A 15,005-nucleotide genomic window follows, 5' to 3' on the forward strand; every position below is an offset into this window, starting at 1 on the left:
ATCTTGTATTAAATCATTAACCCGTCAACAAGCAACAAATGAAAGATATTTCGCTTTATTGGCAGTTGATTGTTGGTATTACACAGCTGGGAAATGAGTTCCATTGATTTTGAATATCAACTGTTTTATTAAATTCATTTCACAGACATGGAGTCCGCGAGAACATGCGTTCTTTTCATAAATTCTTTGGCGCCATATGGTACTAGTATTTGACTAAAGCCTGCGTTTCTACACAGAGGATACCTGTTATTAATATAAGGTTGGGATGGAGCCTGAATGTGATTGAGGTGTGAACTTTTTTTCTCCACATACATTCCAACGGGTCAAAGAATTTGGCAACATTAGATATTAGATTGCAGAATGTGATTAACATATATTCTGCCTCCAGATATTGCATGTAAAACCATTTGTTCTAGTTATGGTTTCATATTATATATTTTAATTCCAGAATTTGTTTTTTTCTGTGACCAGGGTGGGTCCAGACATTCGGTCTGACAGACGGCCAGTAGAATGTTTTTGTTCTTGTCCGTGATGTGTGTGCTCTGTGTGTGCTCTGTGTGTGCCCTCTCTCGTGCGTGCGTGTGTGTGGGTGTGTGTGGGTGTGCTAGTCCAGACTAATGCACGTTTTATAGCGCAGCTCACCGAGATGCCGAGATGCCATGCCGTAGTTTCATAAAAACAGATCGTCTAATTTAGGTAGATTCTAAATAAGTATGGACTGACATTTTGCAGCAATAATTAAGATGTTCAAAATATCAATATACATGTATCACAAACGATAACATGTGTTCAAGAAGATTTCTTTCTTTCTGCTATTTGTGACTGGTGAGCGGACGGAGAGGCACATGTTTTAATATTGTGTTCAAGAGATTTAAGAGTCATATAATCACTAAATGATTTGTTTGTTTGTTTGTTGTTTAACGCCACACTCAGCAATATTCCAACTCTATGGGGGCGGTCTGTAAATAATCAAGTCTGGACCAGACAATCCAGTGATTGATCTCTCGAGCATCGAACCAAGCAATTGGGATGCGATGACATGCATCAACCTGACCATCCTCTTACGACAGGCATAGTCGCCTTTAACGGCACACATGGGTTGCTATTCTACCCCGGATCTTCACGGGTCTATGGAGGATAGTATTGACTTAGTTGTGTTCAGGCTCTTTAGAATAAATATATCTTCATTTTAAAAGTAAAACAATGAGTGACATATGTGAAGTGGTTTTTAAGCTGAAATTTAACAAAATATTTTCATCACTTTTCACGTTTGCTTCATCGAGGTGAGGGTCGGATAGCTCCTATACAAAGCCTCCAAGGAAGGCACAACGTCTTTGGTTTGCACGTGGAAATACCTTGGCAGTGTCCGTAAGGCATATGTTATTGGTGTCCTCTTTGTGTGTGTGAAAGAGGGTGATGTAAAGACGTTGCTGGGTCATGGTACTTCTAAGGTATGTGTGTTCAGTCGTCTAAGACACATATTCAGCATCGCTCCCGGGGCAAGAGCTACATCAAAGGCTCGATCGTGGGCCCACCTCGGGTAGATCACGAGTTGTTCCCCTTGAAATGAAAACGCGAGGTCCAATCAGATCGCTGTTCTTATCTCGTATGACTTCACAAAGATGGCGACTACCAAAGACGACGACCTGGTCGAGCCGATATCGAAAACATTCGCGATTTTATCCCTGACAGGCATACAAAAACAGTCGTTGGGGGTTTAAAGATAGAAAAGACATTTACATGTCCAAAAAGATAGGCAGCGGTAAAGCACGTTGATACGAATATATACCGGTCGTTTTTAATTGAGTTACTGTTCTCATCATCGCACTGCTCACAGAAGAGTAAACTACGTTTAAAACGAACACGCTTATAACGAACTGGCCGATATAACAATCTCATCTTTTAGACCCGGCCATTTGTTGCAAACAACAAACAAACCAACCAACCAACCAACCAACTGCTAAACACAGTGGCATGGTTTTGCTGCAACCGACACGACTCCTTAATACAAGGTATATTAAACATACGAACACAACAGCACGCTTTCTTCACATAAACCTTCTTATAACATGACATTCTTGCAACGATATTTCATTATATTCAATCCAGTATTGCCTCGCAACAGAACTACAATGGAACTGATACCAAGTTTTGTGGCCTTTTGCTTTTTACACAAATCCATGACATTTTAAAAGTAAGGTTTCCCTTTACACCTTGAAGGTACTAATTCCTGTGGGTGCTGTATATTGGACAGGCAATTAAAAAATGTGATTAACCTTTAACGATATGTTTCAAATGAGTAACAGTACTTACACAGTTTTGTTCTTTTTCTATTTAAACATTTACTGACAATTTTTAAAAATATTTACTCTGAACATTTAACAACTATATTTCTGGTTCCAAAATACAGTTTACATTCTGGTATGCTTGTAATATGAATGTTTGCATCCTTAAATTTCATTACGGTGCTGAACAACGACAATCAAAATGCTTCTGTACATCCTGCATTGTAAAACTAGATTGTTAATAATTGATCCAGACATTTACATATTATATTCTCCACCTTCTTATTAATTTTACTTCGTTGTAAACTAATATACCAATAAACGTATCAAATATAATAAAATGAGAATCAGATCATAATTAATCATCCAACTCTTATTACAAATACCATGTTAGCTGATGTACACATGAACAATTATAGTTTACTGCCACATTAAAACGGTTATTACTCGTGATAATTAGATACCGTGGTGTCTATACAGAGTGTACCAGGTGACAGTATGAAATCTCATTATGGTCATACCGTGTTTCTAGTTGTTTTCTTGTATGCACGCACGATTTACGTTCAAGGCCATTGACCGATTTTTATTCAAACTGTCCATCATAATTTTGTCAAATTTGGTAATGGTATTGAGGAATGGTCCATCAAAAAATATTATAATAATTCAATATTCCAGAATGTCATTTAGGCAAGAGGTAGGCACCCCCATAGGAACAAATTGTGTTCCTCTTCTTGCTGACGTGACCTGTAATGGGATGTCCTCAGATCATTGTGTATCGAGCACTAAGATCTTATTTCAATGATATTGATGTGACACTTTTTGAACATTTAAACATGTTTATTGAAGCAACTATTAAGAACGAGAATTATGTTGCATCAACCAAGTCAGCGATCCTCATCATCAGCACCATCGCCTCATACTGCAAACATGGGTTGCTGAAGACCTATGCCTACCCGGATCTTCGTGGGTCTTGATGGGCATGTGCACTGAAGTTGTCACGACACACAAGATTTACCTGACAATACCAGTCACTACTACAATAACATCGTGCGAGGCAAGAGCGGCCACTAGCCTATTTATCAAAGTCTTGTTCCCACCCTTGCCACACGAAGCCCACTTTCCTGTGCTAAATACGATTGGAGTATAGCACATCGATAGTTCAATCAGGGAACGTTTCACAAAATCAACATCCGGGTTCCGAATACAAACTTACCGAATTTGCGCTAAAGTTCTATCAACAATAAAGCGAAGACAAGCATTTAAAATTATAAATCAACTCGCCCAGTAAACTAAGTACAGTAAACTTCGATTATAACGAACTTAAAGGGACCACGAAATTTTGGTTCGTATTAACCGTAGTTCGTTATAAGCATATATACAGCATATATACACAAAATGGCCGGGTCTAAAAGATAAGTTCGTTATATCAGTCAGTTCGTTATAAGCGTGTTCGTTATAAACGTATTTTTCTGTGCCGTGCTTGTAAGCAGTGCAATGATGAGAACTGTCAGTCTTTCAAACACGACCGGTACATATTCGTATAAAAGTGCTGCTGCTGCCTATCTTTTTGGACATGTAAATGTTTTTTCTATCTTTTAAACCCCTCAACGACTGTCTTTGTATGCCTGTCAGGGATGAAATCGCGAATGTTTTCGATATCGGATCGACCTGGTCGTCGTCTTTGGTAGTCGCCATCTTTGTTAAGCAATACGAGATAAGAAGAGCGATCTGATTGGACATCACGTTTTCATTAAAAGGGGCCCAACTCTTGATCTACCCGAGGTGGGCCCACGATCGAGCCTTTGATGTGGCAAGGGTAGAAACGAGGCTTTGATATATGCTAGTGAACGCGCTTGCCTCGGGAGAGATGCTGAATATGTGTCTTAGAAGACTGAACACACATACCTTAGAAGTACCATGACCCAGCAACGTCTTTATATCACCCTCTTTCACACCCACAAAGAGGACACCGATAACATATGCCTTACGGACACTGCCAAGGCATTTCCACTGCAAACCAAAGACGTTGTGCCTTCCTTGGAGGCTTTGTATAGGAGCTATCCGACCCTCACCTCGATGAAGCAAACATGTGAAAAGTGATGAAAATGTTGTTAAATCATTGTTTTACTTTTAAAATACAGATATATTTATTCTAAAGAGCCTGAACACAACTAAGTCAATACTATCCTCCATAGACCCGTGAAGATCCGGGGTAGAATAGCAACCCATGCTTGACGCAAAAGGCGACTATGCTTGTCGCAAGAGGGGGGTCAGGCTCGCTGACTTGGTTGATGCATTTCGTCGTATCCCAATTGCTTGGTTCGATGCTCAAGAGATCAATCACTTGATTGTCTTGTCCAGACTTGATTATTTACAGACCGCCCTCATAGAGTTGGAATATTGCTGAGTGCGGCTTTAAACAACAAAGAAACAAACAAATCATTTAGTGATTATATGAACTGGATTGGACTCTTAAATTTCTTGAACACCATATTAAAACATGTTTCTCCCCGTCCGCACACCAGTCACAACTGGTTACCTTTATAAATAGCAGAGAGAATAAGTCTTCTTGAACGTTTGTGATAAATTGATATCTAAACTATTGCTGCAAAATGGCAGCCCATACTTATTTAGAATCTACCTAAATTAGACGATTTGGTCTTATGAAACACACACACAAACACACACACACACACACACACACACACACACACACACACACACACACACACATATCACGGACATTCTTCTGGCCCTCTGTCACCCTAGAACCCTGGATCCACCCTGGTCACAGAAAAAAACAACATGATCTGGAATTGAAATATAAAATATGAAACTATAACTAAAAACTATTCTTTTACACGTGATATCTGAAGGCAGAATATATAATCTGTAATCTAATATCTAATGCAGCCACATTCTTTGACCCGATGGAATGCATGTGGTGAAAAACGTTCACACCTCAATCACATTCAGGCTCCATCCCCACCTTAATTACAGGTATCCTCTGTGTAGAAACGCGGGCTTTAGTCAAATACTAGTACCATATGGCGTCGATGATTTTTTTAAAAGAACGCAAGATCGCGTGTACTCCATGTCTGTGAAATGAATCTAATTAAACAGTTAATATTAAAAATCAATGGAACTCATTTCCCAGCTGTGTAATACCAACAATCAACTACCAATAAAGCTGAGTATCTTTCATTTGTTGTTTGTTGGCGGGTTAATGCTTTAATACAAGATGATGACAATTGCTGTACAGCCTTATATAGGACGATACATGTGAGAGAGATTTGAAAAACCCTCATCTGAACAGCACAGGTACGTCCAGACTCTCGCTCTCTCTCAGTCTCTCTCTCTCTCTCTCTCTCTCTCTCTCTCTCTCTCTCTCTCTCTCTCTCTCTCTCAGTCTCTCTTTCTCAGTCTCTCTCTCTCTCTCTCACTCTCTTTCTTTCCAGATCTTTAATATAATTGTAAATATTTCCCCTTCAGAGCAACACAGCAGACAAACATCATGCCACGTGACATGGAAAAAGCGAAGAGCGTCTATGTCCAGAGTTGTACTTCATGCCACAGTAAGTACAACAGGTTTTCACGAATACTGCGTGGGGTGTCATTTCAGGCAAACCGATTGTAACATATATTGCGTGGGGTGTCATTTAAGTCAAACATATTGTTACATATATTGCGTGGAGTGTTATTTATGTCAAACATATTGTTCATTAATTCAAACAGATTGTTACATATATTGCGTGGTGTGTCATTTAAGTCAAACATATTGTTACATATATTGCGTGGGGTGTCATTTCAGTCAAACAAATTGTTAAATATATTGCGTGGTGTGTCATTTAAGTCAAACAGATTGTTAAATATATTGCGTAGTGTGTCATTTAAGTCAAACATATTGCTACATATATGGCTTGGGGTGTCACTTAAGTAAAACAATTTGTTACATATATTGCGTGGGGCGTCATTTCATTGAAACAGATTGTTACATATATTACGTGGGGTGTCATTTCATTTAAACAGTTTGTTACATATATTGCATGGGGTGTCATTTCATTTAAACAAATTGTTACATATACATGTATGTCGTTGTGTGTCATTTCATTTGAACAGATTGTTACATATATTGTGTGGTGTGTCATTTCATTCAAATAGATTGTTGCATATATTGCGTGGAGTGTGATTTAAGTCAAACATATTGTAACATATATTGCGTGGAGTGTCATTTAAGTCAAACATATTGTAACATATATTGCGTGGAGTGTCATTTAAGTCAAACAGATTGTTACATATAGTGCGTTGGGCGTGATTTAAGTCAAACAGATTGTTACATATATTGCGTGGGGTGTGATTTAAGTCAAACAGATTGTTACATATATTGCGTGGGGCGTGATTTAAGTCAAACAGATTGTTACATATATTGAGTGGGGTGTGATTTAAGTCAAAGAGATTGTTACATATATTGCGTGGGACGTGATTTAAGTCAAACAGATTGTTACATATATTGAGTGGGGTGTGATTTAAGTCAAACAGATTGTAACATATTGTGTGGAGTGTCATTTAAGTCAAACATATTGTTACATATATTGTGTGGAGTGTCATTTAAGTCAAACAGTGTTGTATCTTATCCTAACATATTTGTGAAATTCATCTCGGGTCACATATATATACACACAAGCAGCCTTGTCGCCCTAACCTTGTCATCATATGTTAATCACCGGGAGAATTAAGGGAGCAGTCGGGTTTAACAAGGTTTTTTTCTGTTTATTGTATACTACCCCAAAAGACGTTAAGGAAAATCCGATTTATTCATATGACTGTAATTAATCTGTCATGTCATCACGGCAGTAAATGGCATCTTCCAAACTGAACGCTCTGCGTAAAGACATGTCTTGTCTGTCAATTTACGTAAAACACTGAAATTAAGATAAAATATACTTTAATAAGATCCATTAAGGACGTTAGTTTATTATTGATTCTAATGACATGATGCGTGGTCCAGTCTCTGATTCCACTGTGATCATATTTCAGACGGATCTGCTATACAGGACATGATGAAGAACAACAAATTACAAGCAACTTGCCCCCAGCAACTTCCCGGAGCCTCGTTTTTCCCATCGGGGCTTGCCTTCCAGTCGACTGGTTCAAGGGAGATAACTAAAGCTCAATGACCGCTTCAGTGACAGATGCACGCCATGTAGGGTCTTTCCTTGTGAAATAAGATAAAATAATACGAAATATACAATGTGTGTTTTGGGTCGTTTGTTTCTTGTGCATCATTTTTCATCAGCGTCCTTGGCTTTTTTAGCCTCGCTGTTCGAGCATTTTCGAGCAATCTGGTTAAAAAACAATTGTCTGATATTCATTATTGAGGTATACATGTATCACGCTGATTATAAGAGAGATCACATACGGCCGTGTGTTAAACCACTGGTTGTGTCCACGCGAGAGTTTTGGGTTGCCTTTTCCATAGCCTTCAATTTTGCACTTTCATTGTTTATTCATAAAAAATATTTTGATTTCTCTTGATACTGAACATCTAAAGAGAGCATGAAAAGATGCGCTGTGTGATCAGTGTGGGATCTAGCATTCAGCTGTAAGTGAGTGAGTGAATGAGTATGGTTTTACGCCGCTTTTAGCAATATTCCAGTAATATCACGGCGGGGGGACACCAGAAATGGGCCTCACACATTTTACCCATGCGGGGAATCGAACCCGGGTATCCGACGAGCGAACGCTCTAACCACTTTGCTAAACCACCACTCATTCAGCTGTAAGTTTTGGGTTGATTTAATGTCATGACACAGAGAATTAATGTTTTTCGGCACTAGTACCTGAACAGGACATTCATTTCTCTGAGACGAGGAATCAAATAAATATGAATGGATCCACAACGTATGCTTCAGTGCAGAATTTCTTGTGTGCAACCTGAAGCCAAGTTATTGTATTTCAGTATTGAAAAGAACAAAAGAGTAGGTGGTAGGTCTGCCTAGAGATGTGGTGTGCAATCGGGTTTAACGTTGCGTCCATGATTGTATAGTGAGACCATTGAGATACAACGCAGTTGAACATGAATACCCCACTAAGACACAGTATATTCACTCCGAACCGACAAGTCTTTATTTCATCCCCTTAATGCCGAGCGCCAGGCAGGGTAACAATAAGTACCATATTTGAACGTCTTCTGGTTTGACGCGAACGAGGATGGAACCCCCCGGACAGACGCTCGATCCACTACGCCATGGAGGCGGTCTCTGCCAGGGGACCAGCAGGTTATGCTTACTCTGCCATACAGACCCTGAAACGAATATATCCAATACAGCTCATGTAAGTCTATAATAGTGGGAAAGTGTAGATTACTGCACTTTCGGGATGAAAACGAGTCTCTGGGCTCCTTTTTACTATATTAAATTAATATAATTCAACAACTTTTTTTTTAATGTTTCCAGAGGCTAAGTGTCTCTACGTTAAACCGAAAGATGGTACTTGCTGCTAACCTGCCTGACTCTCTGTTTGGTGCTCTGCAAAAAAGGGATAAAACAAGGACTGGTCGGCCAGTTAAACTATTAAGCTGTTAAACTACGGCATTGCATATCTGTGAGCTGCGCTATAAAACGTGCAGTGGTCCGGGCTAGTTCAAGCAGACAGACACACACACACACACACACACACACCAGTGCCGTAGACAGCCGGGGGGGGGGGGGGGGGGGGGGGGGGGGGGGGCAATCACTGGATCGTCGATTATTTACACACCGCCACCATCACATTCAAAAGCCTGCCAAGCACAACCTGCTAAGAAAACACACAGGCTACAGTCAATAAACATGGCGCTAATGAATCTATGAAATGTTAGGTGATGTGAAATGGGGTTCAGCGTCGCATTTAAGATTATTGCACTTACATAGCGACGACATGAATACCCCTCAAAATCAAGGCAACTCATTTCCCAGATGCACAATTTCATCGTATGATCGATGATCATATGATGTCAATCACTGGGTTGTCTGGTGCTAACTCGATCATTTACAGACTGCCGTTATGCGGCTGGAATAGTGCCGAGTGCGGGGTTAAACAAAAAACAAACAAACAAACAAATCTCTATAGGACCAGATTGGGCAGTTGAATATTTACCAGACCTGGCCGAACTTGACACACAAACCGGCTCGGACATCTGATTGCTTACTTTTTTCGAATATAATAACATATATTACTGTATATTATACTAAATATTATTGCCGACGGTCTTTGCTACACACCACTGCACTAGCACCCGTCACCCGGCCTCGTAAGAGTTGAGAATAGTCGTATACGACTTTGTGTTCCCAGTTACGAAACGCTGCAGGCGTTGTCAACCGGCGAGACGAATTGATGAAACTGCTTTCCAAAGAACAATCGCTCTCAGTTCTCACAACCCGAGCGTCGCTGACCACTGGCCATTACTAATTCCTCCCTACAACTGACCAGTCTTCCGACATCCTTAACGTAAGCCATCTACGCAGGCCCCTATATTTTCCACACAGGCCTTGAGACATCGGGTGAAAGCCGTCCTAAAGATTCACGGGAGGGTAATGGAAGGTCGACAGGTCAAGCATGTCATCCCACCCCTATAAACCAGGGCAGTAGGACCGGTGTGTGCATTCATCATTTCCCGACTGAAGTACCTACACATCTACAGGTATTGAACAGCTTCTGCTTTTCGACACCCAGGTAAGATATCTCTGATAATACTTTACGTTAGTTGGACTGAAAGAATGTTAGACCCGTTGATATTGGTTGAAAATGTAAACACAAGGGAGGTAGAACTATCCGCCGGCCAATCTCCCAAGGATTCCCGACCCCCCGAGTGTTTACATTTTCTACCAAAATCGAGGAGAAATGTTTGATCCATCATAGAAACCGCTGAAATGCAAAAAATACCCGGAAAAAATCGGGATACCTTATAGTGAAACAATAGAGCAGTCGCGGTATAAAACGAATTCGAAGAAAGCGTGCAACTGACTAAGAAGTGAAAGTCAGTCACGCCTTTCATCACCAACCTCGAGTGTTTAGATTTTTAACCAGATCCGTTTGAAAGTGTTTTATCTGCCTCACACACCGAAATAAAAATCTGAAACAACATTTATCAACAATTTCAAGTTTAATAAAAAATATACTTTCCGTGAACCTTAGGAAATTTAAATATATATCTCACGCTATACTCGAAAAGAGATTCTTAAAAGTATTGTGGTCTACCAGGGCCACTGTTCCCTCGGGGGCACGGGTAGCCCAGTCGTCCGAGGCGCCGCGATTCGCTGTGCAGAGTTGCGTCCCTAGCTGTTCCCTAGAGGGCACGGGTGGCCCAGTCGTCTAAGGCGCCGCGATTCGCTGTGCAGAGTTGCGTCCCTTGGGCACGCCAGAAACCTATGATTGTGGGTTCGACCCCGGTTCGGCCCGATTATGTTTCTAGGTTTGTCAGCACCATACCCATGCTCGTGGGTTTCACCGAAGTGGTAAACGTCTGAGACCTGCATCACTTCGGGCTTTCCTCCCACATTAAGCTGACACGCCGCGATATAACTGGAATACTGTTAAAAGCGGCGTTAAACCTAACTCACTCACTCACTCACTGTTCCCTAATGGTTCTCGCACGAGGCTATACATGTATACGAAGGTTTCAGGTAGGTTTTACATTAGAATTGTTTTGTGTGTTATATACATTGTGTTCGAATGCAAAATACAAATCTGAGACAGAAGGACTTTCTACTAAGAGGTTATTCTACGAAAACACGGACCCGTTAAAACAATAGCTAGACGTCATAAGACGTCATTTTTCGTAGTTAAAGGGCAAGTTCACACGGAAATGAACCAATTTTTCTTGTACTTTTTCCACATTAAAAGTGTTAACACAGAAGTGTCATAGACAAAAATATAAAAAACATCAAATTTAATTAACATATTTTTTTGCATTAAAACGATTTATATTTTTCACATTAACCAAGTGTTCTATTTCCATAACAAAAACACCATGGCTTATGCCCCTTGCAATATGACGTCATTGGTGCCAATTGATAAACATTATGACGTCATCATGCTTTGTTAGAGCCGCTTCACGTGGTGTAGGTACAGCGTCTCAGATGCCAGCCAGAATTGTGTTATGCTGAGTCACCACTGCGCCGGAGTGTGTCGTAGACCATGTTGTTTTACCGAAAACTGGTCCTTGATATCTTTTGCGTTGAGAATAGACAGGGACCCAGTTGAATTGGCACCAATTACGTCATAATCTAAGGGGGATAACTCAGGCCTATTTCGCTCGTAAAACGAAGGCCTCATAACGGCATATCATTTTAACACTATTGTGAGCTTCCTACTTTCACTGTGAAAAAAATGAATGTATATTTTCAAACACAGATACTAACTAATTCTAAAATTGCGTTTTGTTTAGAAAAAGAAAGAAAGTGAATTTTGCGTGTACACTTCCCCTTTAACTCCAATGACAAAAGGATGACGTCAGTGGAGGTTTATTACCTGCGTTAGAACACAGCACAGTACAAGTGTGAAACTGGGATTTTTTATGAGGAATATGTTTTCTTTCACACCTTTAAATATTAAATCATGGCCTTTCTATTATCATGAATAAATTGAAAGGTATATATACATATATATATGGTGTCGGACCCGTGAAGATCTGCAGTAGAATCGGTCTTCAGCAACCCATGCTTGCCGTAAAAGGCGACTATGCTTGTGGTAAGAGGCGACTAATGGGATCGGCCGGTCAGGCTCGTTGACTTGGTTGATGCATGTCATTGTATCCCAATTGCGTGAATAGATGTTCATGATATCAATCACTGGATTGTCTGGTCCAGACTCGATTTTGTACAGACCGCCGTCGTATAGCTGGAATACTGCTGAGTGCGGCGTCACACAACAGACAAACAAACATATACGGTGTCCAAAATGTCCTCCTGTTTCATTCACAGGCTTCATATACAGACAGCATCATGCCACGCGAGATGGAGAAGGCGAAAGCCATCTATGTCAAAAGTTGTGAGGCATGCCACGGTAAGTCTTCCAGCAGTCACAATCCGTGAAGATCCGCGTTGAACAGGTCTTCAGCAACCTATGCTTACCATAAAAGGCGACTCTGCTTGTCGTAAGATGCGACTAACGGGATCGGGTGGTCAGGCTCGTTGACTTGGTTGATGATGCATGTCATCGTATCCCAATTGCGTGGGTCGATGCTCATGATGTCAATCACTGGATTGTCTGGTCCAGATTCGATTATTTACAGACCGTCGTCATATAGAGTGTGGCGTTAAACAACAAACAAAAAACAGTTTGTACATATTGTCATTGTGGTAAAATTGGTCATTTTTTTCCTCAATATTAATATAAAATTTATCTGTGATAATAGTCTTTATTGTGTTATATTAAGTTAAACGTAAAGTGCTATATTCAGTCAGTCTCACATGTAAAGGTCACAGCTATCTAGAAAATTGTATATCTTCCTTGAAGCATCGTCAGTCTTATCTATCTGTACGTGTCTCAACCTCTATCGCAAGGATGGCTTGGCACACGTGTGCTGATACGTCCAACTCATATCAATATTGTCGGACTACTCATCAATTATTTTTCAACTTAAGTCAAACTACTTGGTCAAACGTCTTAAGAAAGCAAAGCCTTAATCCCTATTCTCGGCGCACGAACTCAAATTTTCTTATCAAGCAGATAATTGAACATGCAGTAAATCCGTGACCATTCAAGGTGTCAAGAGAAAGTATACTGGCTTGCCCCAGGGGTAGGAATCCTCAATAAAGGAGCTGGCCATAGATACTTTGGTTGGTTTCTTTGAAGGTGGTGCCCGATCCCGAGCTAATTCCCCAAGGCAAATTCTAGATATCGTGACGGTTTGAATACGAGTGTCAAACCATCATAACATTAATAACCAAAGTCTTGAAGGAAAAAGTACAGCAAACCAGCTTTAGTGGCAGAGAAATATGTGATGCCATTTGACGTCATGCAGACCTGTGAGGCCCCTATGGTTTTGGAAAGCATTGTTGTGCAATTTCATTGTGGTGATATCTTCTAGGGGATATCGCTTATTTTTACCCAAGCGATATCTTCTGTGGGAGCCAGTTTGGGGTTCAATAAAATACATTACTTCTGGGTAAGTAAATGGTTATAGCACTTTAGACTCTCCTCAGTCCTACGGGTTACCTTGACCAGCGTTGAGAAGAATCCATATTTTGACACAAGCCTTTGATAGTCGTGACCCTTTCATAAATGTTGCCCGATGTCAAATTGTGTAACAAGTTGTGCTAACAATCAGAAATAGCCCACAACGCCTATTTCCGTAACCATTCGGCTTGTCCCGGAATAACACGAGTTTGGGGACAAGAGATTTGCCCGCCATTTCTGTTGTGAAATGTCACGTGAAATAGTGAAACTAGTGACTCCAGTTCCAGCACGGATTCGTCCCAGTACTGGCCGAGGGACCTATGTGACTGAACGCGAAGAACGAGACCAGCGAATCCAAAACACGATGAACACCATGGCGTGTGCAAAACTTCGGGGTTAAAATTCGGGGTTAAACACGGAATTTGAGGAGAAGTTCTTGAAACTTAAATTCAAGTATTAGGGTGGGAGCACCTACAGGGGGAAGAATAAATGGGCCCAATACATTTATATTATAGTGTAGCGGCCATAAAATTTTCGAGTCCCGTGATTGTATTCGAACCACGAACATCCTGATCCGAGGTCGGACGACTTGTCCACATGACCAAAGAGGTTAACCCCGTCAGCAAGCTGATAAGGTAAGGATGTCATCTGTAGGATGACTCCACGCCCTGCTACAATAGCATGTTATGTCCATGTTAAACCTGATTAACTCGTTCTGGTTTTGAATTTCAGTGAGTTACGCCTCGGTCACCACGGAGAAGACAAAAGTAGGACAGACATGCCCCAAACAGATTCCAGTCGAGTCCCCTCTTCTCTCCGAAACTTCATTTCCCTCAAGGGAGATAACCTTGACAAAATTTATTGATATTATCAACTGAAACTGTATTTGTATTCGATGAAGTATGAATAAACACAATTCCTTTGTCTCCTTTGCTGTTCTTACCTGTTTAGCATTTGATAAAAAAGATGGACCTTCCACTACGAAGGCGGAAACAGGTGTCAATCTCCTTAAAATCTTTAGGGCGGTCGGGTACCCTAGTGGCTAAGGCGTTCACTCATCACACCGAAGACCCGGGTTCGATTACCGACATGGGAACAATGTGTGAAGCCCATTTCTGGTGTCCCCGCCGTGATATTGCTGGAATATTTCTAAAAACGGCGTAAAACATACTCGCTTACTCACTCACTTAAAATCTTTAACTCCGATACGATCGTGAAGATTTGACAAACCATCCATATCAGCCAATCAGTCTCAGCTTTATTAAACGGCTCGCCTTAATATTTTCTTTAACAAAGGAAATTCCACAAATATTACAGACATTCCTTCCAATGAACTTCATTTTAGATATGGATGACACAGTGCTCAGAAACGACAGTGTGCAAAGACAACCACAATCATATAATAGCATTGTACTTTTCATTTACATTCGGAACTGGCCGTGCAACTCCGCTCAACAGATATCAGATATGTCAATATGCTTCGCTCACTTGTTCCGAGTTGAGGGGATATCAGAGTTACACGCAAAGATGCACCGTATCGGAGTAATGGACCTGATATTA

The 15,005-nt window shown here is 40.7% G+C and overlaps 2 long non-coding RNA genes across 2 annotated transcripts; both read left to right on the forward strand.

The window, feature by feature from the left end:
* The first annotated feature begins 5,534 nt into the window (after nt 1-5,534).
* On the forward strand, nt 5,535-7,533 carry LOC124142673. The gene is made up of 3 exons (XR_006862193.2): nt 5,535-5,606; nt 5,778-5,860; nt 7,323-7,533. It is a non-coding gene; the product is annotated as an uncharacterized LOC124142673 (long non-coding RNA).
* A 2,097-nt stretch (nt 7,534-9,630) lies between these two features.
* LOC125377813 lies at nt 9,631-14,363 on the forward strand. The gene is made up of 3 exons (XR_007219835.1): nt 9,631-9,998; nt 12,248-12,329; nt 14,178-14,363. It is a non-coding gene; the product is annotated as an uncharacterized LOC125377813 (long non-coding RNA).
* Nucleotides 14,364-15,005: the final 642 nt, after the last annotated feature.

The sequence above is a fragment of the Haliotis rufescens genome, unplaced genomic scaffold, assembly GCF_023055435.1.
Source record: "Haliotis rufescens isolate VD_foot unplaced genomic scaffold, xgHalRufe1.0.p SCAF_10, whole genome shotgun sequence".
NCBI classification, from domain to species: domain Eukaryota; kingdom Metazoa; phylum Mollusca; class Gastropoda; order Lepetellida; family Haliotidae; genus Haliotis; species Haliotis rufescens.